A 26183-nucleotide genomic window follows, 5' to 3' on the forward strand; every position below is an offset into this window, starting at 1 on the left:
CAAAACTATGTTGAATAATAGTGGTGAGAGTGGGCAACCTTGTCTAGCTCCTGATTTTAGTGGAAATGGTTTCAGTTTTTCACCATTGAGGATGATGTTGGCTGTGGATTTCTCATATATGGCCTTTATTATGTTGAGGTAAGTTCCTTCTATGCCTACTTTCTGGAGGGTTTTTTATCATAAATGGGTGTTGAATTTTGTTGAAAACTTTTTCTGCATCTATTGAGATGATCATATGGTTTTTACCCTTCAACTTGTTAATATGGTGTATCACATTGATTGATTTGCGCATATTGAAGAATCCTTGCATTCCTGGGATAAACCCCACTTGATCATGGTGTATGATCCTTTTAGTGTGCTGTTGGATTCTGTTTGCTAATATTTTGTTGAGGATTTTTGTATCTATGTTCATCAGTGATACTGGCCTGTAGTTTTCTTTCCTTGTGACATCTTTGTCTGGTTCTGATATCAGGGTGATGGTGGTCTCACAGAAGGAGTTTGAGTGTTCCTCCTTCTGCTATATTTTGGAAGAGTTTGAAAAGGTTAGATGTTAGCTCTTCTCTAGATGTTTGATAGAATTCGCCTGTGAATCCATCTGGTCCTGGGCTTTTGTTTGTTTGGAAGATTTTTAATCACAGTCTCAATTTCTGTGGTTGTGATTGGTCTGTTTATATTTTCTATTTCTTCCTGGTTCAGTCTTGGAAGGTTGTGCTTTTCTAAGAATGTATCCATTTCTTCCAGGTTGCCCATTTTAGTGGCATATAGTTTCTTGTAGTAATCTCTCATGATCCTTTGTATTTCTGCAGTGTCTGTTGTTACTTTTCCTTTTTCCTTTCTAATTCTATTGATTTGAGTCTTTTCCCTTTTTTTCTTGGTGAGTCTGGCTAATGGTTTATCAATTTTGTTTATCTTCTCAAAGAACCAGCTTTTAGTTTTATTGATCTTTGCTATTGTTTCCTTCATTTCTTTTTCATTTATTTCTGATTTGATTTTTATGATTTCTTTCCTTCTGCTAACTTTGGGCGTTTTTGTTCTACTTTCTCTGATTGCTTTAGGTGTAAGGTTGGGTTGTTTTTTTGAGATTTTTCTTGCTTCTTTAGGTAGGATTTTATTGCTATAAACTTCCCTCTTAGAACTGCTTTGCTGCATCCCATAGGTTTTGGGACATCGTGTTTTTATTGTCATTTGTTTCTAAGTATTTTTTGATTTCTTCAGTGATCTCTTGGTTATTTAGCAGTGTATTGTTTAGCCTCCATGTGTTTGTATTTCTTACAGATTTTCTTCGTGTAATTGATACCTAGTCTCATAGCGTTGTGGTCAAAAAAGATACTTGATATGATTTCAATTTCCTTAAATTTACCAAGGCTTGATTTATGACCCAAGATATGATCTATCCTGGAGAATGTTCCATGAGCACTTGAGAAGAAAGTGTATTCTGTTGTTTTAGGATGGAATGTCCTATAAATGTCAATTAAGTCCATCTTGTTTAATGTGTCATTTAAAGCTTGTGTTTCCTTATTTATTTTCATTTTGGATGATCTGTCCATTGGTGAAAGTGGGGTGTTAAAGTCCCCTACTATGATTGTGTTACTGTTGATTTCCCCTTTTATGGCTGTTAGCATTTGCCTTATGTATTGAGGTGCTCCTATGTTGGGTGCATAAATATTTACAGTTGTTATATCTTCTTCTTTGATTGTTCCCTTGATCATTTTGTAGTGTCCTGTCTCTTGTAGTAGTCTTTATTTTAAAGTCTTTTTTGTCTGATATGAGTATTGCTACTCCAGGTTTCTTTTGATTTCCATTTGCATGGAATATCTTTTTCCATCCCCTCACTTTCAGTCTGTATGTGTCCCTAGGTCTGAAGCAGGTCTCTTATAGACAGCATATATATGGGTCTTGTTTTTGTATCCATTCAGCCATTCTGTGTCTTTTGGTTGAAGCATTTAATCCATTTATATTTAAGGTAATTATCGATATGTATGTTCCTATTATCATTTTCTTAATTGTTTTGGGTTTGTTTTTGTAGTTCTTTTTCTTTTATTGTGCTTCCCACCTAGAGAAGTTCCCTTAGCATTTGCTATAAACCTGGTTTGGTGGTGATGAATCCTCTTAGCTTTTGCTTGTTTGTAAAGATTTTGATTTCTCCACTGACTCTGAATGAGATCCTTGCTGCTTAGAGAAGTTTGATTGTAGGCTTTTCCCTTTCATCACTTTAAATATGTCCTGCCACTCTCTTCTGGCTTGCAGAGTTTCTGCTGAAAAATCAACTGATAACCTTATCAAGGGAATCCCTCATATGTTATTTGTTGCTTTTCCCTTGCTGCTTTTAATATTTGTTGTTTGTATTTAATTTTTGTTAGTTTGATTACTATATGTCTTGTTATGTTTCTCATTGGGTTTATCCTGTATGGGACTCTCTGTGCTTCTTGGACCTGATTGGCTATTTCCTTTCCCATGTTAGGAAAGTTTTCAACTATAATTTCCTCAAATATTTTCTCAGGCCCTTTCCCTTTTTTCTTCTTCTTCTGGGACCCCTATAATTCGAATGTTGTTGTGTGTAATGTTGTCCCAGATGTCTCTGAGACTTTCTTCATTTCTTTTCATTCTTTTTTTTTAAATTCTGCTCCATGGCAGTTATTTCCACCATCCCCTCTTCCAGCTCACTTATCTGTTCTTCTGCCTCAGTTATTCTGCTGTTGATTCCTTCTAGTGTATTTTTCATTTCAGTTATTGTGCTGTTCATCACTGATTGTGTGTTCTTTAGTTTTTCTAGGTCCTTGTTAAACCTTCTTGTATCTTCTCTATCTGTGCCTCCATTCTATTTCTGAGGTTTTCTATCATCTTTACTATCATTACTCTGAATTCTTTTTCAGGTTGATTGCCTATTTCCTCTTCATTTATTTGCTCTTGTGGGTTTTTACCTTGCTCCTTCATGTGCAACATATTTCTCTGTCACCTCATTTTGTCTAACTTACTGTGTTTATGGTCTCCTTCCACAGGCTGCAAGGTCATAGCTCCTCTTGCTTCTGTCTGCCCCCTGGTGGGTGAGGTTGGTGCAGAGTCTTCTGTGGGCTTCCTGGTGAGAGGGACTGGTACCTGCACTCTGGTGGGTGGAGCTGAGTCTTTTCCCTCTGATGAGCAGGGCCACGTCAGGTATCGTGTTTTGGGGTGTCTGTGAGCTTAATATGACTTTAGGCAGCCTGTCTTCTATGAGTGGGGCTGTGTTCCTGTCTTACTGGTTGTTTGGAATGAGATGTCCAGCACTGGAGCCTGCAGGCAGTTGGGTGGAGCCAGGTCTTGGTTTCACATGGATACCTCCAGGAGAGCACATGCTGATTAATATTCCCTGGGCCTGGGAACTGCCTCATGGTCCACCATTCTGCACTCAGTGCTCCCACTCTGGAGACCCAGGCCCAAGCCTTGGCTGGGGAACCAAGAGCCCACAAGCTGTGCTGCATTGCCAGTGAAAAAACAAAGAAAAGAAAAAAAAGGAAAAGGAAACAGATAAACAAAACCCAAGACAAATAGCAAAAACAAAAACAAGCAAAAAGCAACAACAACACAATTCACATACACATAAAAAGAAAAAAACAAAAGAAGAAAGAAAACAAACAAACAGACACACCAAATCCAAGACAAATGATAAATACAAAACCGAAGAGTCAGGCTGGGATTCAAAGAGCTGTGGTGCAGATCACGCATGCAGTTCTTACTTTGTCCTGCCTTCCACAGACCATCGGCTCTGTTCTCCTTTGATCCCCTGAAGGTCCATTTTTGTTCCAGCTGATTTCCCCACTCTAAGGGAGTTTTTCTGAGTGTGGGGACCTCCCCTCACCTTCAGCTTCCCGCCAGGATTGTTGGTCCCTTTTTTGACTCCTCTTTTCTGTTTTTCTTTCTTTTGTCCTACCCGGTTGCAAGGGGATTTTTCGTGTCCTTCTGGGTGTCCAAAGTCTTCAGCTAATGTTCAGCAGGTCCTCTGAGAGAATTGTTCCATTTGTAGATGTATTCTTGATGTACCTGTGAGGAGTGACGAATTCCACATCCTCCTATTCCACCATCTTGACTCCTCCCTTCTCTTAAAACTTTAAATTCCCAAATGCTGACCATGAGTTTACCTTTCATTGTTGTTATAGAGATGTCATAAACACAAATTACTGTAATCATACTTGCTTCATTTTAAGCATCCTCTATGTGTGAGATACTACAGAAATAATATATTCAATAATCCTATAAGGTAGCATCATTGTTCTTGACTGTAAGCCAAAGGATTGTTCTGTATACTTCACTGCCACAAATTATTCACATTCCTCCTACATGTAAAATATATTTACTCCTACTCCAGGACCTCAAAAAGTCATTTCCCATTACTGCATCAGAATTGAAATCTAGGATCTAATCCTCTAAGTCCAGATGTATAAAGGACTCCAATATCTCAGCCCTGTGATTATAGTTTCTCTGATCCAGAGACCTTGAACTTAGAAAGGCAAGTTATATGATATGCAAACAATCAGCAAACTATGGTGAGACAGTGGCAGATAACAATAATGGATGTGCTTATTTAAAAGGAGAGGAATAACAAGCATATGTCAATCACTGGTCCATAGAATTTCTGAAATCCACCTGGACACATACTACTGGATCACCCTTTTCCACGAGCAGAAAATATTATTTGATTAGGGCCCAGTTCTGCTGCTTGCCAGTATCCCCTTGTCCATTGTTCTCCAATATTCTTGATTCCACCCTCTAACATATTCTTCCTTGACTGTAAGAAATGGCCCATGATTGCCACTAAGGAGCTTTCTCAGCCTGTTGCATTCCACAGAAAATTGAGAGTCCAGAGACCCCCAAGTAATTTGAGCTATCCCAGTACCTTTTAGTCCAGGCCAAAAAAATACCCTTAAATCTTTGTGGGTTTTCTATCTATCAGATTATATACCTCTTCACTAAACAAAATCCAAGCCTATAATATTTTAGGAGACAAGCTGCTTTATCTCTAGACTTACTCATAGTTATTTTAGGGATTAGATTTCTAGGATGATGCCCTTAAAAAATTTTAAAACCCTTTTCCACTGAGAGGATGTTCTAAGTACCATCTGAAAGGCCTCAAAGAGTCTTATAGCCACCCTTGATTTACCTTTACCCTGAGATTATATCATACGTAAAAGTTAAGGAAACCATATAAGTCACAGAGAAATAAGGTGCTATGTCTCTGATGGGCTTAGGTATAAGAGAAGCTGAGATATTATGCTTACTGAGAAAAGTAATGAACACAGAACTGAGAAATCCTCTATAAGAGAGGATTAATTATGCAAATTATGCAGAATATGCAAAGTTTCCTCAACTTATATGACCAAAGAGAACAAAATTTTGTGTCATTAATGTTAAGTAGCCTTGGTTTGGGTAAGAAAACTTGTAGAAATAACTAAGTTTCTCATTCATAAAAAAAAAAATGACCCTGAAAAAGAGTAGTAAGTCTTTTCCTTCTAGAAAGACTCCTTCAAACACAGTAGACTAAGAATGTTACATTTTGTGATTTGAGGACAAGGAGGAGACAGAGCTGTACTTACCTCCTCTGCACACACCCCAATACATGTTAACAAATTCTCATTAAATATTTAATCAAGGGGCTTCCCTGGTGGCGCAGTGGTTGGGAGTCAGTCTGCCTGCCAATGCAGGGGACACGGGTTCGATCCCTGGTCTGGGAAGATCCCACATGCCGCGGAGTGACTAGGCCTGTGATCCACAACTACTGAGCCTGCGCGTCTGGAGCCTGTGCTCTGCAACAAGAGTGGTCGCGATAGTGAGAGGCCTGCGCATTGCGATGAAGAGTGGCCCCCGCTTGCCGCAACTAGAGAAAGCCCTTGCATAGAAACGAAGACCCAACACAGCCAAAAATAAATAATAAATAAATTTTAAAAATATATATTTAACCAAGGATCCAAGTGTTCCGTTTAAGTGACACATCTTAAAATATAATAGTGAGATTAGTGATAATCTGACAGGTGAAAGAACCATATTTCTTTACAGTTATTTGTGAAACGCAACTCGATACTATGTCTCAAATTGTGGTCTGTGAAGCAGAAGCATCATTACTACCTGGATGCTTATAAGAAACACAGAACCTCAGGCCCAAATCCCAACCTACTGAATCCATTTCTCCACTTTAACAACACCCCAGGTGATTCTATGCACATGAAAATTTGAGAGGCACTATCCTGGACAATGAAAATGGTAATACAAGGTAATTAATACATAACACCTCCTGCAAAGTAGTTCATTGTTCAGAGGAGGTAATAAACAAGTAAGCCAATAGTTACTTTACTGCATGATTGGTGAAGGATCAATATTAATTCCTTACCTGAATGCAGGTTCTGACGGAAGTAAAGTGAGGGAGAGGAAAAAGGAAAACTATTACTTAAAATGTCATTCATAGGGATTTAGACCAAGATGGCAGAGTAGAAGGATGTGCTCTCACTCCCTCTTGCAAGAACACCAGAATCACAACTAACTGCTGAACAATCACTGACAGGAAGACACTGGAACTCACCAAAAAAGATACCCCACATCCAAACACAAAGGAGAAGCCACAGTGAGACAGTAGAAGGGGCGCAATCACAATAAAATCAAATCCCATAACTGCTGGGTGGGTGACTCACAAACTGGAGAACACTTATACCACAGAAGTCCACCCACTGGAGTAAAGGTTCTGAGCCCCACGTCAGGCTTCCCAACCTGGGGATCTGGCAAAGGGAGGAGGAATTCCTAGAGAATCAGACTTTGAAGGGTAGTGGGATTTGATTGCAGGACTCTGACAGGATTGGGGGAAACAGAGACTCCACTCTTGGAGGGCACACACAAAGTAGTGTGCTCATCGGGACCCAGGGGAAGGAGCAGTGACCCCAGGGGAGACTGAACCAGACCTACGTGATAGTATTGGAGGGTCTCCTGCAGAGGCAGGGGGTGGCTGTGTCTCACTATGAGGACAAGGACACTGGCAGCAGAAGTTCTGGGAAATACTCCTTGGCTTGAGCCCTCCCAGAGTCTGCCATTAGCCCCAGCAAAGAGCCCAGGTAGGCTCCAGTGTTGGGTCGCCTCGGGCCAAAAAACCAACAGGGAGGGAAACCAGCCCCACCCATCAGCAGTCAAGCGGATGAAGGTTTTACTGAGCTCTGCCCACCAGAGCAACACCCAGCTCTACCCACCACCAGTCCCTCCCATCAGAAAACTTGCAAAAGCCTCATAGATAGCCTCATTCACCAGAGGGCAGACAGAAAAAGCAAGAAGAACTACAATCCTGCAGCCTGTGGAACAAAAACCACATTCACAGAAAGATAGACAAGATGAAAAGGCATAGGGCTATGTACCAGATGAAGGAACAAGGTAAAACCCCAGAAAAACAACTAAATGAAGTGGAGATAGGCAACTTTCCAGAAAAAGAATTCAGAATAATGATAGTGAAGATGATCCAGGACCTCAGAAAAAGAATGGAGGCAAAGATCGAGAAGATGCAAGAAATGTTTAAAAAAGACCTAGAATAATTAAAGAACAAACAAACACAGATGAACAATACAATAACTGAAATGAAAACTACACTAGAAGGAATCAATAGCAGAATAACTGAGGCAGAAGAACAGACAAGTGACCCGGAAGACCGAATGGTGGAATTCACTGCCTCAGAACAGAATAAAGAAAAAAGAATGAAAAGAAATGAAGACAGCCTAAGAGACCTCTGGGACAACATTAAACACAAGAACATTCGCATTATAGGGGTCCCAGAAGGAGAAGAGAGAGAGAAAGGACCAGAGAAAACTTCCCTAACATGGGAAAAGAAATAGCCCCCTAAGTCCAGGAAGCACAGAGAGTCCCATACAGGATAAACCCAAGGGGAAACATGCCGAGACACACAGTAATCAAATTGGCAAAAATTAAAGACAAAGAAAAATTATTGAAAGCAGCAAGGGAAAAACGACAAATAACATACAAGGGAACTCCCATAAGGTTAACAGCTGATTTCTCAGCAGAAACTCTACAACCCAGAAAGGAGTGGCATGATATACTTAAAGTGATGAAAGGGAAGAACCTACAACCAAGATTACTCTACCCAGTAAGAATCTCATTCAGATTCGATAGAGAAATCAAAAGCTTTACAGACAAGGAAAAGCTAAGAGAATTCAGCACAACCAAACCAGCTCTACAACAAATGCTAAAGGAACTTCTCTAAGTAGGAAACACAAGAGAAGAAAAGGACCTACAAAAGCAAACCCAAAACAATTAAGAAAATGGTCATAGGAACATACATATCGATAATTACCTTAAACGTGAATGAATTAAATGGTCTAACCAAAAGACACAGGCTTGCTGAATGGATACAAAAAAGAAGACCCATACATGAGCTGTCTACAAGAGACCCACTTCAGACCTAGGGACACATACAGACTGAAAGTGAGGGAATGGAGAAAGATATTCCATGCAAATGGAAATCAAAAGAAAGCTGGAGTAGCAATACTCATATCAGAGTATTCTTCACCAGATGGCTTCACAGGTGAATTCTATCAAACATTTAGAGAAGAGCTAACATCCGTCCTTCTCAAACTCTTCCAAAAAATTGCAGAGGAAGGAACACTCCCAAACTCATTCTATGAGGCACCATCACCCTGATACCAAAACCAGACAAAGATACTACAGAGAAAGAAAATTACAGACCAATATCACTGATGAATATAGATGCAAAAATCCTCAACAAAATACTGGCACACAGAATCCAACAGTACATTAAAAGGATCATACACCATGATCAAGTGGGATTTATCCCAGGGATGCAAGGGTTCTTCAATATATGGAAATCAATCAATGTGATACACCATATTAACAAACTGAAGAAGAAAAACCATATGATCATCTCAATAGATGCAGAAAAAGCTTTTGACAAAATTCAACACCCATATATGATAAAAACTCTCCAGAAAGTGGGCATAGAGGGGACCTACCTTAACATAATACAGGCCATATATGACAAACCCACAGCAAACATCATTCTCAATGGTGAAAAACTGAAACCATTTCCTCTAAGATCAGGAACAAGACAAGGATGTCCACTCTCACCACTGTTATTCAACGTAGTTTTGGAAGTCCTAGCCACGGCAATCAGAGAAGAAAAAGAAATAAAAAGAATACAAATTGGAAAAGAAGTAAAACTGTCACTGTTTGCAGATGACATGATACTATACATAGAGAATCCTAAAGATGCCACCAGAAAACTACTAGAGCCAATCAATGAATTTGGTCAAATTGAAGGATAAAAAATTAATGCACAGAAATCTCTTGCATTCCTATATACTAATGATGAAAAATCTGAAAGAGAAATTAAGGAAACACTCCCATTTACCAGTTCAACAAAACAATAAAATACCTAGGAATAAACCTACCTAGGGAGACAAAAGGCCTGTATGCAGAAAACTATAAGACACTGATGAAAGAAATTAAAGATGATACAAACCGATGGAGAGATATACCATGTTCTTGTATTGGAAGAACCAATATTGTGAAAATGACTATACTACCCAAAGCAATCTACAGATTCAATGCAATCCCTATCAAATTACCAATGGCATTTTTTTTGCAGAACTAGAACAAAAAATCTTAAAATTTGTATGAAGACACAAAAGACCCCAAATAGCCAAAGCAGTCTTGAGGGAAAAAAACGGAGCTGGAGGAATCAGACTCCCTGACTTCAGACTATACTACAAAGCTACAGCAATCAAGACAATATGGTACTAGCACAAAAACAGAAACATATATCAATGGAACAGGATAGAAAGTCCAGAGGTAAACCCATGCACCTATGGTCAACTAATCTATGACAAAGGAGGCAAGGATATACAATGGAGAAAAGACAGTCTCTTCAATAAGTGGTGCTGGGAAAACTGGACAGCTATATGTAAAAGAATGAAATTAGAACACTCCCTAACACCATACACAAAAATTAACTCAAAATGGATTCGAGACCTAAATGTAAGACTGGACACTATAAAACTCTTAGAGGAAAACATAGGAAGAACACTCTTTGACATAAATCACAGCAAGATCTTTTTTGATCCACCTCCTAGAGTAATGGAAATGAAAACAAAAATAAACAAATGGGACCCAATGAAACTTCAGAGCTTTTGCACAGCAAAGGAAACCATAAACAAAACAAAAGACAACCCTCAGAATGGGAGAAAATATTTGCAAACGAATCAACGGACAAAGGATTAATCTCCAAAATATATAAACAGCTCATGAAGCTCAATATTAAAAAAACAAACAACCCAATCCAAAAAGGGGCAGAAGACCTAAATAGACATTTCTCCAAAGAAGACATACAGATGGCCAAGAAGCACATGAAAAGCTGCTCAACATCACTAAATATTAGAGAAATGCCAATCAAAACTACAATGAGGTATCACCTCACACTAGTTAGAATGGGCATCATCAGAAAATCTACAAACTACAAATGCTGGAGAGGGTGTGGAGAAAAGGAACCCTCTTGCACTGTTGGTGGGAATATAAATTGATACAGCCACTATGGAGAAAAGTATGGAGGTTCCTTAAAATCTAAAAATAGAATTAGCATATGATCCAGCAATCCCACTACTGGGCATATACCCAGAGAAAACCATAATTCAAAAAGACACATGCACCCCAATGTTCATTGCAGCACTATTTACAATAGCCAGGTCATGGAAGCAACCTAAATGCCCATTGACAGACGAATGGATGAAGAAGATGTAGTACATATATACAATGGAATATTACTCAGCCATAAAAAGGAATGAAATTGGGTTATTTGTTGAGACATGGATGGATCTAGACACTCTCATGCAGAGTGAAGTAAGTCAGAAAGAGAAAAACAAATATCATATATTAATGCATATATGTGGAACCTAGAAAAATGGTACAGATGAACCGGGTTTGCAGGGCAGAAACTGAGACACATATGTAGAGAACAAACATATAGACACCAAGGTGGGAAAGTGGCGGGCAGTGGGGGTGGTGGTGTGATGAATTGGGCGATTGGGATAGACATGTATACACTGATGTGTATAAAACTGATGACTAATTAGAACCTGCTGTATAAAAATAAATAAATAAACTTCAAAAAAAAAAACAAACAACCAAAAAAAAATGTCATTCATGCTGTCACAATGCTTATTACCTAGTGAGAGAGAGTAACAAAAAGAAAGAATATATACACGAGTACATAGAGAAGAGTGAGACAGAGATCTGCAGAATCATCCAGCTACTTCCATTAACATGTGAAGATGGAAGTTGGCCTTTTGAGGGCATACTTATGGATGAAAAATCCTAACAAAACAGTGATAAAAGTTTACTGAGCTTTCCCAACTGACTCTGAGATGCATGGAAAGAAATACTTATTTTTGAAATCCACTGAGATTTATAACTTTCTTATGTGCCGACTGCTGACCGATCAAACACACAAATGGAGACAGAATACTAAGGACCATGAAACAAAAGACATTCCAGAGAATAGTTCACAGAACAAGAAGAACATAAAGTGACCAGAAAATGATATAGAATGCATCCTCACCCACACTATATACTCATCAATAGTTAAGAATTCTTAGCTCTTCACAGAGAAGAACATCGGGATTCATTTCAGAACCCACAATTTATCTTATATTTCATTGTATGAACATATGTATAATAAATTGTATTCATTTCTTCAGTCACAGGGAGGCTTCAGCCACTTTTAGTCTATCCTGGTTATCTTCATAAACCCCTAACTTAGGAACTTCTCCAAATTTTATTTATACGACTATACAATGAATGAGCACTTACTAAATATTAGAGGTAAGATTCTGGTATACAGAGACATCAGGTATACAAGCCCCTCTGAGAGACAGGACCTTCACTGGGATTATCTCATGTTACACCAGACCTTTCTGAATTTTTTGGGAAATCTCTCTATTGTGTCTGAACTCAATGCTACACTTATGGATATTATAATCACAGTTCCAAAACAGTTGTTTATCATTTACAAAAATTATTTTCCTCGTGATTCTCAGGTCATGTTTGCCAACATTACATATCTCTCTTCCTGAAACTTCTTGTTTTACTTTTCCCTATATCTCTCTCCACATCAGCGGGTGTAGGAAATACAAGCATATGCTTGGAACACATAATTCAGTATGCCACCTACCAACACTGCTTCTCTAGAGAGGAGAACTCAGTATATTAAAATTTAGGTTGGTCTGCTGCCCAAGAAGCGTTTTTCTTGCCGTACAAATTCTTTTCAGCACTAGCTATATGTCAGAACCTGTTTCCATAGCTGATACATCTGAGTTTGAAACATAGTTTGTGTACGTGTGTGTGTGTGTTTGTATGCATTAATTTTATTTCCCTGTTTGCCCTAGCACGGATTCTGGTATAAGAGGACTCATCTTGTTTCTTGCATAAGAAGCTTCATTCCATGTGAGAATCACAGCATCAGCATTCCTCTCCTTTTTAAAATAACGGACACTGAAAATAATCTGTGACAATTATGTATTAGTGAATCCCATGGAAAAATACATATGGTAATGGAGAGCTACTATTTTGTCCATCTCGTATTTCTGGGGTACAGTTCTTCATCTTTATAATAGAAACTACAGTATTGATCTTGCATGATCATTCTGAAAATTAAATGAAATTATGTATATAACAAGTGAAGCACATTGTTTTTCTCCGATCATGCATGGAAAAAATATTGGCTCCTTCTGCTTTCCCTTCTTTGACCAAGCAAGGAGGCATTGAAGAGGTAAAAGGAAGCTGAAAGAGGATCTGGAATTCTTTCTGCTGTCACAGACATGGTGACCCATGGAACTCAGGAGATCCAAGTTCCACCTGCTCATTTATTTAAGGTAAAGATTCTATGTGCCACCTATCACTCTAGGTACTAAAAATATAACAGTTTGAACAAGTGTGAATCAATTTATCCTCCTTTAGGATACAGAGAAGTAATTCTATATCTCTCACTATGTTGATCTAGTTAGTGTAAAGCACATCCCTACACATGATCCCCCAAGCATGCCAGACATGAATTTCCTTCTAGAACTAAACTCTTTCTCACTCCTCAGTGTGTTCAGTAGGGATTGTGATACTGTGACCTGATTTTTGCAAGTTACTTCCATTGACATCTGCACATTGCTTACTATTGCATTACAGTTTCTATGATGATGATGGTAGTGGTGGTGGTGATGGTGGTGGTGATGATGATAAAGTTGAAAATGGGTACAACAGAATTTGAAACAATCTCATCTCAGGAAGATTATTTTAAATGTGTGTCTCTTTCTCTCATTTCCTTCCTGATATATTCAAGGAAAAGTGGTTTCGAGTGGCTAGACACAGTGATTTTTCTCTGATACTTACTCCTAGCTGATTGAGTTAAAAGATCTCTGTTAAATAAGCAAATCTTCAGACCTGGGATTTACAGTAGTCAATAAAACTATCGATATGAAAATTAGGATGTATATTTTCTCCTATCTGAAATATCTATGTTTAGGATTTTTGAGGTTTGGCATTCAGAACCAAACTTATAAATTCCCATTGTGTGCATTCAAGGAAAACAATGTGTACCTCAGGAAATGTAATAAAGGATGCATGCTATGCTCACCTCAAACAACATATAACTATGAAGGATTACAGCTGTAATTGAAAGGAAATTGTTATGGTAGAAAGAAATGAGAATTTATTATAATTTTGAAGCTACATCAATTAGGATGCCTCTGGTCATGTACCAGATACTATTTTTGGTGTCTCATGCTATTTACATATCTGCAACCAGAAATTGCAGCTCACACCTGCAGGCCCTCCAGAGCAATACCCTTGAGCTGCAGGTGATGTCTTGCTTGGAGGTGCCTGGAAGGTTATGCCTCACAACCTTCCTTAACCAATAATCAATGATCAGTCTAATTGAGGATACTAAAAAAGACCCCCAAATCTTCTTTCTTTCCTCTAAGCAAAACAACATACAACAAAAACAAACACAAAGAAACCTCTGTGGTACAATATATGTTGCAGACCTGACAGCTTCATTTCTTTACTTCCCCTATCTGGTCTCCCTTGCTTCCTTAACAATTTCTATTGAGACATTCCCTGATAAATTCCTGGTACAAGAAAATCCTCTGATTCAACTACTAGAGACCAAATCTAGGAGTCTTCAATCCCAGGAAGCCAACTCTGAGGAAGAGAACATGGAATTGGATCACTCACTGGCTGAATGGCAATAAAGCCCATTGTCGGGAGTAGGGAAAATATGGGTAAGTCCTGGCATGTTCTAGAAGTGCTATCTTTGAGATTTTCACCTCAGGTGAACTGGAATGGAATGGAATACTGGTGGAGGAGATGCTATGATTTATGAAATATAAATGACATTTAAAGGTGTGGGGAAAATAACAGTTATAGCAGTATTAATGCATTAAAAGGAGAATATCACAGGCTAAGAAGGAATATTTATCATTTTAAATCAAATATCCCACAGGGTAGAGAAAAAAACCATACAGTATAATGCTGAGGCCTTGGGACATAGTCAAGGATCTTCCAACATTTTCATGGCTGGATTTTAAAATTGTTTTGGATCAGTGACTCCTTTGTGTTTTCCCTTTTTAAGCAGGAATATTCATTATGATTACTCTAGGCCTCCTCTATCATTCCGTGTTGAGGAGAGATAGATAACTGGTCTCTTTACTTTCACATCTTCCCTAAAACCAACTCCTGATCCTACATTTTCGATCTCAGTGCTACACGGGATATTCTATTCTACAAACCTTAAGTAATCATAGACTTCCGAAACTCTGCCATGGCTCACTTCTAATTGAATACCATACCATCTTGAGCCTCAAATATGTTTCTCAAAACTATTCTGTTCATTAGGTTTAACATCTCACCACAACCGTGTTACCTATGAAGTTGAATTGAGCAGAGTTATTCTCACAGGTAGGGAAAGTGTACTCCTGGTAGGGCATACATGGAAAACGGTGGTCACCTGCTTGATGAGACCAACATGCTCCTGGAGGCTTTTCATCTTTCTAATTCTAAATTTTTTAAGTTTGGAGTTTTATCAAAACATTTTTTATTTTAAGTAAGTTGTTCTCAAGTTGTAATAGGGAAGAGAAAATCTGACTGCAAGCCGGGTCTGTTTCTTTTTCTTTAACCTTTGTGCTCTGTTACCTGTACTTAGTCAGGCTGGCTCTGCACCTTTTGTAAAAGAATGTTGCCTACAGCCTGAAATACACAGGACAGCCTATTCTTAGGGCTCTGATCTTGAAGAGTCCATTCATAGGGAGATAAAAAGTTGCAGAACAGAGAATAACACTTGTCTTGTTGGAGGTTCATAAGAACATGTGACCTATCCTATGTGGACAGCTGCAAGAACAAAGGATTCCTGCCCAAGAACTTTGCAACAACTAATCACCCCCCTTCCCCTTTTTAGTATAAAATAAACCTGAACTCTAACTGAGGTAAGATGGTTCTTTGGGACACTAGTCTGCCATCTTCTTGGTCTGCTGGCTTTCCAAATAAAGTCATTATTCCTTGCCCCAACAACTTGTCTACCGATTTATTGGCCTGTCGTGAGGTTAGCAGAATGAGCAACAAAGGCAGTACCAAAAGTCTGTTCTGCTTTTTTTTTTTTTTTGTATTCTTTCACAGTACTCAATTTTTTCCCTAGGTAAATCAATCTTTTGTCTTGTTTATCTAAGTCACCCATTAAGGAGGCCATCTTAATGACAAAAGTGCATTCATTTGTAACACTGTTCCCAAGGATTTCTCAACAATCAACTTGCAAAATCAATCTAATCTGATGTTCAAACACATACTACATTTGTCTGTGAATACCCTTTTCAGGTAAGTTCTCCTGTTAAACTTGGTAACGCTTTAATGCATTCATTGTATGAATTCTCCAGGCGATTAATTTCCTGAAATGTCAAATCACAACATCCAAATCTTCCTTCACTAGCACTTCTGGGAATATCTGAAGTTTAGGATAAGCAACCTCTATGTGGTAACATTTTAAAATGTTAGTTAACTTTAATAAATCCATATGGACACAAACATACCAAACACTAGTTTAGTTGTCTAAATTTCATAAAGAAATTTCAAAGCCTTGAGTAAACTTTATTCATATACCCATTCATAAACCCCACCTGTAAATCCTAATGCTTTATTGTTTTCCTGCACAGAATGAAACTGTATGTTTAACATATAGGCCCTATCACACAATTATTTCAGATTTATCCCATATAATTATAATCTGTTAGCCACCTTCTAAAATCTATGGACAGGGTAATCCTCACCAGCTGCCCACTCTAGTCACTTGACTTGATTTCAGATCTCTGCATTTCTACTAATTTTAGTAGGTTGGAGTGGAACACAATTCATTTTATTGATAATTGCCTCATCTTTCTTCTTATTCCTCATCTTCTCAAGATTTCTATGTGCTCCCTTTCTTTTTTGCCCCTCATAGAGGCACTATTACTTTTTCTCCTGCCAGACTTCCAAGGTATTTCTACTAGTAGCTTCTCTTATTGTAACAAAAACATGTTACAGAGTTGTTTGGTCAGTCAAGGTGGACAAGGCTGTGTAGAAATAACAAACAACTTCACAATTTCAGAGACTTACTGCAACAAAATTTAATCTTTCATCCCTGTTACCTGCCCAACATAAGCCATTACAGTCACTCAAGGAACAAAGTTGACAGAAGCTTAATTTTAACCTTAATCCAAGATCACTATTAAAATAGGAAGAGTGTGCCCCAAGTAACTGCACAACTTTAAGTTTCTACTGTGAAGTTACACATGCCCCAGCTGCTTGCATTACCTTGGCTAAAGTCACATGTCTGGGCCTAATTTAAATGGGTCACAGCGATTCTGGGCTCCAGAATTGTTTGTGACTGGCTAACGATGACCACAGGGATTAAGTGGTAGACTCTGATATCTAACAATGCGGTTTCAAAACTCAGCTGCAGTACTTTTTATTTTTGTGATCTTAAATATATTACCTAAACCTTCCATGCCTCAATTTCTTAATCTAAAAAAAAAAAGTTAAATAAGAACATCTACCTAACAGGTCGTTTAAAACAAAATTCAACTGAGTAAATTTGAGGATCAAATTGGCTTTTTCAACAATGCATGAATCTGGAAGCATCCCATCCAGCAAATAGAAAGGAGTTCTGAGGAGCCATACAAAATAGAAAGTTTTTATAGACGGAAGGAGACAGGGACAAGGAAAAAGTGGATTTACCTCATCCTTCTTTGGAGGATAGAAGTGGTCTATCAGGCAGGTTACCTCTCTACTGCTGACCAGGAAATTCCAGAATGACTGTTTAAGCTTACATTCCTGGAAGAAGTTGAAACTGCAGTTAGGTTAGGTATTAAATTTTGGTTCGCTGATGTGGGGTTTAGCGCAAGTAACTTCATTTTGGGCCTGTTATTTCTTTTTAACAGAGCAATTATGAGAATTCAGTGATGAAACACAGTGTCTCACTTAAAATATGCATTTCTGGACAGTAATATAACATAGAGTCCCTTTTCATTTTCCCCGTTACAAAATTTATCCACCCCATTTCCTACTACTCTTTACCTGGAGCTCCTTGCTCACACTATATATTGTACACTGGCATATTTCTCCTTGCTCACACTATATATCGTACACTGGCATATTGATCACAGAGTTTGTCCTCAATGATGAGAAAAGGAAGCAGATATTTCAGTGAACACAAATGAAATGCTGAGCCTGGTTGGCAGATGAGTAAGTAGATAGAGAGTACAAAGTCTGAGAATTTCTCTTTTACAATATTTAAAGATCCTTTTGATGGTGGGCACAACACAATGACACTCAGATGGATGAAAGGCAGAACTCTTTGTTACTTAGAGCTCCAAACAAGAGAAGGCTTCCAGGCAGGGCCACACAGGGAGTAGTCTCTGCAGACAGGGTAACAGCATGCTGTGCTATAGGGCACAGCTTATATATGGCAAATGGGGTGGGGCTAGCGAGGTTTCACAGGCTCCCTGTGGACTGGCCAATGTGAATAATTTCAGGCTGAGGGACATAGGAAACTATCCTTAGTTATCTGACATCTGGTCCTGGGGCAATTAGGGTTAGTACATAGCATTCCCTGATTCTGAGAGCCCCAGCCCTGACAAGAGAGGTGTTGGAGTGTGTACTTAATCCACTGCTGCTCAAGAACAGGAACTCCAGCTAGGGCCTCAAAACTGGGGAAAGCAGTATTAAAAAAAAAAAAAAAAAAATTTACAATTGCCTTAGCCGCACTTAGACAATTTCACCCATTCCTTAGTGAGGAATGAGTTGAATTAAAACTAGAACCATGCTATGTTTACATCTTTGTATACAGTACATAATCTGATGTTCACTTCACATGCACATGTTTACAATCAAGTAAGTCTGGCTGTGCTTCTTTATTCCACCCCCTAACTCTTTTGCAAAATTATTCCTAAAACTATAGTAATTCATTGCTTTTTATGTATCCAGTCAAGCTCCATTTTTTTTTTTTTTAGTCCTGAAAAAGAATTCTTCTGGATTTGATTAATGGTGTGCTTCTAAAAAAGGTTAACTTCAAGTGAAACTGCTGTTAGAATTTTGTTGCCAGTACTCCAATCTTGTTATTTATCAAAAGAAAACAATAATAACTAATAATATCTACATGTAAGAATTTTCATGTTTTTGCAAGTTAATGTTAGTTGTTATTTAACTGGAATTATTTTATATATTTTCCTTTAATGAAGCATATGACAGACAGTAAAAATAAAGAAATGAATCCCTGTTGTAGATTTTATTGACAGGGCTAGACAGGTCAAAAACAAGTAGGCATCATATGTAAGTTTTTAAAGTATAAAATGGAAAATCAAGAGAAAAATATTGTGAGTCCCTGGATATGTGGGTATTCATTAATCATGGCAAATAGAACACATCTGTCCACTTCTTAAAATGAAATGATGGTTATTGGCTTCTGGTTTTGAATGAAAGGAGGTTTGAAGGCACCACTCCACCCTAGCAACAAGCTAAACAGATTGAAAAAAGTCAGCAATTCTTCTTAGATCCATAAGAGAGGGGGAAGACACAGGGCAGCTGACTGCTCCCAAGATAAGAGAGACAAAAAGGTGAATAAAGGGAATTGTCACTCACCAGAGCAGAGATGCATGAGCAGGAAGTGCCTTAGGAAGCAGTAAAGGGTAGGAAAACCTGAACTGTAGCTGACAAATTGCTGGAGGCTCAGTGCAAACAACTCTTGAGAGGGTAAAACTTCAGGGGCACCTCATCAGAGGAGGATCCCCCGCATACTATGACTTTTACTTCCGTGAATTCAGCCAGTTGCCCATGCTATAAAACAGAGAAAAATCTCCTCAGTCTTCTGGCAGGACGAGGGGAAAAGGAATCATTTTGAAATACACCAGAGAACTCTGATCTTCTTAATAAGGTCTGCCTCCAGGAGAAACTAATTAGCTCAACCGAACCTACTTGGGTATTATCAGAGCCTATCTGACCAGGGCAAGGAAATATCCAAATATCGAACCCTGGCCTACTCTAGCCACTCTGTCCCATCTAAGAGAGGAAGAAAAAAAAACTGAGAAACACTTGCGATTTTAAAATTCGAGAGGTGTAGGCTCACTAAAACTGAGACCTAATCAAAGTACTATAGACTGCTTCTCCTCCCCACCCCACCCCCACCTCACCACCACATTATTTAAGGACTACTTACAGCAGTTCCTTTTACCCAGGACACATATCTGGCTTTCAAGAAAAAAAAATCACAAGGCATAACAAAAGGCAAAAAAAAAAAAAAGGAATTTGAGAAGACAGAACATGAGAACCAGACATGGCAGGGATGTTGGAATCATTAGACAAGAATTTAAAACAACAGTGATTAATATACTAGAGACTCTAAAGGATAATGTAGACAGCATGCAAGAACAGATGGGCAATGTAAGCAGAGAGATGGAAGTCCTAAGGAAAAAAAACAAAAAGAAATGTTAGAGATAAAAAACACTGTAACAGAAATGAAGAATGTTTCTGATGGGCTTATCAGTAAACTGGACATGGCTGAAGAAAGGATGTCTAAGCTAGAGGATATATCAGTAGAATCCTTGAAAACCAAAAAGCAAATAGAACAAAGACTGAAAGAAAAAAAGAACAGAATATCCAAGGACCGTGGTAACATGTATGCAATGGGAAGGAGTACAATAGAGAGAAAGGAACAGAAGAAATATTTGAAATATAATGACTGAGAATTCCCTAAATTAATGTCAAACACCAAACCACAATCCAGGAAAGTTTCTCCTCCATCAGAGTTTGAGCTCCTGCAGTCTGCCACTGCCACAAGTTGCAATCACTACCATGGAACAATAAGAGAACAGAGAAAAGAAAGAGAAAAATGGGATAGATTCCAAACTGCCTCTGCACATTAGGTATTCCCTTGTTCATTCATTAAACCAGAAATAGAGTAAATCTCTTGGCACATTTTCTGTGCTCTGGTACTTTCAGAGCACAGAAAAGTGTCCAATGCATTGAATGTCCAGGTTTCCAGTGCACTGAGCTCTGACCAGGGGAACTGGAAGAGGAAAAAGTGGTAAACTCACTGCTGGTTTGGTGGTATTATAAATTCATGTCTTCCCTTATCTACCTGCTACGCTTTACTTTTCAGTTTTCTCAAATAGTTACTCAATGCATTTTTTTTTTTTTTTTTTTTTTACTCAATGCATTTTTTCAGGATTTATAATCACATTCAATGGGAGAGACAGGGTAGAGTGTGCTTAAAACATCTTACCAGGAATTTGAAACCTAGACCATTTCCATTTAATGTATTCAATAATAATTAATATGTTCAGATTTAGGTTGACCATTTTTTAATTCATTATCTGCTTTTCTAGTCAGTTTCTTACTTCTCTGCTCCCCCTTTGCCTTTTGGATTAAATGAATAATATTTTAGAATTTCATTTTATCTGTTGATTTTTTTGGCTATATCTTTTTGTGTTATTTATAGTACCCGCTCCTGGGATTAAAATATGCATATCTAATCTTTTACAGTCTACTTAGAGTTAATATTCTACCATTCCAAGTAAAATAGAGAAGTTTTACAAATATACAGGTCTGTATTCCTTCCAACTTTAGGTTGCAATTGTCATAAATTTACATTTACATTTATTAAAAGCCCCACAAGACAATATTATATATTTTTTGCTTAAAGCAAAAAAAAACAGTGGTACTTATTTTTTAAAATATAAATGGAGGGGAAAAAATCTCTTATATTTACTTAGATATTTACCATTTGTTCTTTCTTAATTTCTCCAACTCCAAGTTTCTTTTTGATATTTTTCTCTAGTCTAAAGAACGTAAGTTACCATTTCTTTCTATATTAGTCTATTGGTGATGAAATCTATTATTTTTTTCTTAATCTGAGAATATCTTTATTTTTCCACCACTTCTGAAGAATATTTTTTCTTGATATAGAGTTGTGTGTTGATAGTTCTTCTCTTTGGGCATATGAAAAATAATGTTCCAATGTTCTATGGCCTTTATGGATTCTTAGAAATCTGCAGTCATTCAATTTGTTTTCCTATATGTAATGATCACATTTCTCTGGTTGCTTTCAAGATTTTGTTTCTTTTCTTTGGTTTTCAGCAGTTTGATTATAATTGTTTGTCCTTGCATGATTTTCCTTGATTTTACCTGTTTTAGTTTTGATGAAATTTTTAAGTCTGTAAATTCATGTACTTCAACAAATTTGAAACAACTTCAACAACTATTTCTTCAAATATTTGTTTCTTCACTGTATTTTTCTCTTCTCCTTCTGGAATTTCAATAACAAATTTTAGATACTTTGATATTGTCTCATAGGCTGTGGAGGCTCTATTCAAATTCTATCTTTTTACTCTTTGTTTTTCAAATTGGATAATTTCTATTGACCTATCTTCAAGCTCTTTCCTTTTCATCTCCATTCTGTTATTGAGTTGAGAAGTAAATGCTTCATTTCAGATATTTTATTTTTCAGTTCTAAAATTTCTATTTGATTTATTTTATAGTTTCTGGGATTTGCTGATAACACCTATGTTTGCATTCATTTCAATAGTGCTTTCGTTTACACCTCATAAGGATGCTAAAAATATCTGCTTTAACATCTTTGCTTGATAAGTCCATCACTTGTATTCTTTCTTGATTGGCATTTCTTGATTCCCTTTCCCCCTGCGAATTGGTTAGATTTTCCTGGTTCTTTCTATGTGGAGGAATTCTTTTTTTTTAAAATTTTTATTTATTTATTTGTTTATTTATGGCTGTGTTGGGTCTTCATTTCTGTGCGAGGGCTTTCTCTAGTTGTGGCAAGCGGGGTCCACTCTTCATCGCGGTGCGCGGGCCTCTCACTGTCGCGGCCTCTCTTGTTGCGGAGCACAGGCTCCAGACGCGCAGGCTCAGTAATTGTGGCTCACGGGCCCAGCCGCTCTGCGGCATGTGGGATCTTCCCAGACCAGGGCTCGAACCCGCGTCCCCTGCATTGGCAGGCAGACTCTCAACCACTGCGCCACCAGGGAAGCCCTGGAGGAATTCTTAATTGTAACCTGAACATTTTGAATAGTATGCTGTGAAACATTGAGTCCTATTAAAATTCTATGTTAAGTGTCTGCTGTCTTTGGGTCTGCTTCACTTATGAGCCTGAGCTTGTGTTGGTTCATGCAAAAGATTAGGGGATCCATTTCTTAAGCCTTCTCACCTCCAATATTTCCCCCTCATTCTCTCTGAACCAAGGACCCCATTTTCTCAACTAATGAATAAAAAATAGAGTTTCTCCATGATTTGTACCACAGAGTACCTTTCCCCCCTTTTTCATGGACAGAGCTGAAGAAGACCCAAAAAAAGGCAGAAAGAAAGAAAATTAAACAGTAATAATGGGATTTTCTTTACAATCTGGCTTAGGGTCCCCTTTTCCTAGTTACCCTAGCCAGAAAGGCAGAATTTCTCCAGGGGTATTTGCTGACCTTCTTGCTGCAATGCATTTCTATGCTTGGGCCATCCTCTTGCCAAAGACAGGAGACAAGTGATTTTTTTTAAATAAGGAAACTTACTCCCATAATATGCCATTCTTCAAGATTTGGCATCCCTTCTCAATCTGGCTGATATTGTTAATTTCTCACAGTCCTCGGGCTTTTATGTTTTGTGCAGAGTTTTAGTCATGATCTGTGTGACAGATAAGCTGTTGCAGACTTATTCCACTTAGTTATTTGCCCAACACCAGAAGCTAAAAGTACTATATTTCAATGGATAAATTATTGCATGAACTTTGGAAGAAAGCTTTTTGTCTGTTCGTTTTGTTTTTACCTTTACCTATATTAATCTTGTGTCAATGATAAAAAAAAAAAATCACCTAAAATATAATGGGAAAATTGGCCTTTCTCCCTGTGCATGTTATATACCTGATTGAAGGAATACAGAATTGTTTCAGAAGAGTCTTTCTAGAGAAAGAAAGCAAACTTTTATGAGTGGGGGATTTTGCTTCCAAGATATTAGATATTTAATCGCACATATCACAACTGTCTTTGATGGGACAAATTTCTGGATAAATGTAAAGGTCTCAGATAGTGGACCCCAGCCTTGGTAGTTGGAATGGCTGGGTTAATAACCAAATTAAGACAAAATTTTAAAGACTTCCTATGTTTTCTCTCCCTTGAGTATGCTTCTCTGTGAGAACTGGAGGAGAAAATTAACTTTTTCAAAGCAATATTTTCTGTGTAGGTGTGTTTTCTTTGGAGAAAGTTCTACTCAAGTTCATTGTCCATTTTTTAACTGGGTTATTTGTGGTTTTTTGCTATTGAGTTGTAGAAGCTCTTTATATATTTTGGATATTAACCCCTTTAGCCTGTAGTCTCCTTTATTCACAGGAACTTGTAGTAGAAATAGGCATTTGGCTGGGATGTATAGGTTTCTAGGTATTGACATTTTTCCTTTTGGATTAGACTTATACTTTTCTGCCAAATAATGCTTCTTTCTCCTTTCTCCATTCTCCTTCTTTCCCTTCTTTTTTTTTGTCTCTCCTTTCTCCTTCCATCCTTTCTTAATTTTTCTCCTTTTTCTGAACCCTTCTATCTTCTGTTCCTGTATATTTGGGTTTTTTCCTTCCTTCCTTCATCCCCTCATCCCTCCCAGCCTTCCTTCTTCTAGTATTTACATAATTTCCCATATGATGATCCAATGCCGTGTCTGTTAAGTGCCAGGTTATAAGGGATAAGTCTTATTATAATCATTTGCCACAAAAAAGCCCTTAAATACGTAAGATATCTAAAAACAGTGACAATAAGTAAACCAAGCTAAGGTGAGGACTCAACTAAATTGAGACTAAATGATATTATGCTAAATATGAAAGAACTAAGTTTTGCTAGTCTTTCCTCCTTTTTAATTAATTAGGAACACAGCTGTTTTCATGACAAGTTAGTCAAAGTGTACACACATACACACACACATTGGAAAGTGTAAGTGTAACTCTAACAGAGCAGGACCCCATGGTGCCTTCCCAGGACAGACCACCCACCTACATGGCCTCTACCTGACTCTTGTTTTAGAAAAACTTTAGCCTCCTAGGCCTTCCCTGAGTTCCAAAGAATAAATGTAACCAAAGAAGTGAGAAAATGTGGAAACAAAAGAAAACAATCAAGACAAAATAATAATAGTTTGGCCATTAAACAAAGTCAAGAACCTTTAGTTCCTCCTCAAGGACTATAGATAATATTCTGAGCCATGTCCTTTGAGCTGTTTGCAGATACTAAAATCCCCACCAGGTGTAAGAAGTTAACTGTATGCTGACCACAGGAATGTAGACCACAGACTGGTTGGAGCCAGAAGGTTGATGATGTTGACTCTGGATTACCTCACCACCAACCAATCAGAAGAATGTCTGTGAGCTGATCACACACCCCACAACCCTCTCCCTCACCCTGTCTTTATAAACCCTTTCCTGAAAGCCACTGGGGAGCTTGGGTCTTTTAAGCACTAGCTGCCTAGACTCCTTGCTTGGCACCCTGCAATAAACACTGCACTTTCCTTCACCACAACCTGGTGTTGGTAGGTTAGCTTTCCTGTTTGTGGGTAAGCAGACCCAAGTTTGGTTTGGTAACATAACTAGCTATTAATATAGACATAACAATATTTGCATACTTGCAACCCTTGGTCTAATTATATATTATAAAGTCCTCCAATCTACCCTGAATTCTAAATCTGATCTGTTTGGAAGACTTTGTTTTTATTGTTGCTCTGTTTTGTTCTTGTTTTATATCATGTATCTCATTTTTTAATATGCCTAAGCATGCCATAGGGAAAAGCTTAGTTTGGGCATGAATTTACCCATCTTACTATCTTCACAGAAGTTTTGTGGGTTTTCATTTTTGTTTGTTTTTTGTTACTCTTAAGATATCAGAGCCAAAAAACACTTCAGAAATAATGGCATCTTGGTCCCTCAGTTTTCATATGAGGACAGTGAGGTTCAGAAAGAGGAAAAAAACCTCTTTTTTTTTTGCAAGAAAAATGACTGGAAGTGACAGGGCTGGACCTAGCACCTGGAATTCTGATTCTGAGTTTAATGATTTTTCTTGTAATATATCAAAGCTTTTTTATGAATGGGTGAGAATCCTGAGATTGGCTAGAAAGATGTGTCCTACTGTAAGTCCAGATATTTGTATTGATGTCATGAATTGGTCTCTTCATAAAGCCACATAGTATATAGAATGAAGCCTGGTAGAATTCCTTGATTTTTCTAGAAATCAAGGGAAATTTTTTTATCATGAGAAAATATTTTGTTATTTTAATAAAAATAATATATTGGAGTTCTTAAAATGTCTCTTTTATCTCTGAAAGATCATCTTGTCTATTTCAGTTAGAATACTGCTTTTCATAAAAATGTTGGTTGTATTAAATTGTGTTAGCTGAAAAATAATAACACTTGCCAAGAAGTGACCAAGCTCTTCATTGGAAAGAACATAGTCACCCTTGGAAATACTGATCTTAATCATAAACACCACTAATTAAAACACTAATTAAATGAATCATCTATTCTTACAACTAGGTTTATCATATTGTTTATCATAAGGAAAGTAATGTGGGTAGTAGAAGACTGTAGCTTTAGATAAATTTGAATTTGAATCCCAGAGCTA

The 26183-nt window shown here is 37.7% G+C and overlaps 1 long non-coding RNA gene across 1 annotated transcript in view; it reads right to left on the reverse strand.

Moving 5' to 3' along the window:
• The window catches only part of LOC309606383, an 805264-nt gene that overhangs the window by 76115 nt on the left and 702966 nt on the right, over positions 1-26183 (reverse strand). Inside the window, exon 13 of the long non-coding RNA XR_014231787.1 lies at positions 17278-17373. This is a non-coding gene — a long non-coding RNA (uncharacterized lncRNA). The remainder of the gene's footprint in view (positions 1-17277; positions 17374-26183) is intronic.

Source organism: Balaenoptera borealis, assembly GCF_965194805.1.
Source record: "Balaenoptera borealis genome assembly, chromosome: 11".
Classification (NCBI taxonomy): Eukaryota; Metazoa; Chordata; class Mammalia; order Artiodactyla; family Balaenopteridae; genus Balaenoptera; species Balaenoptera borealis.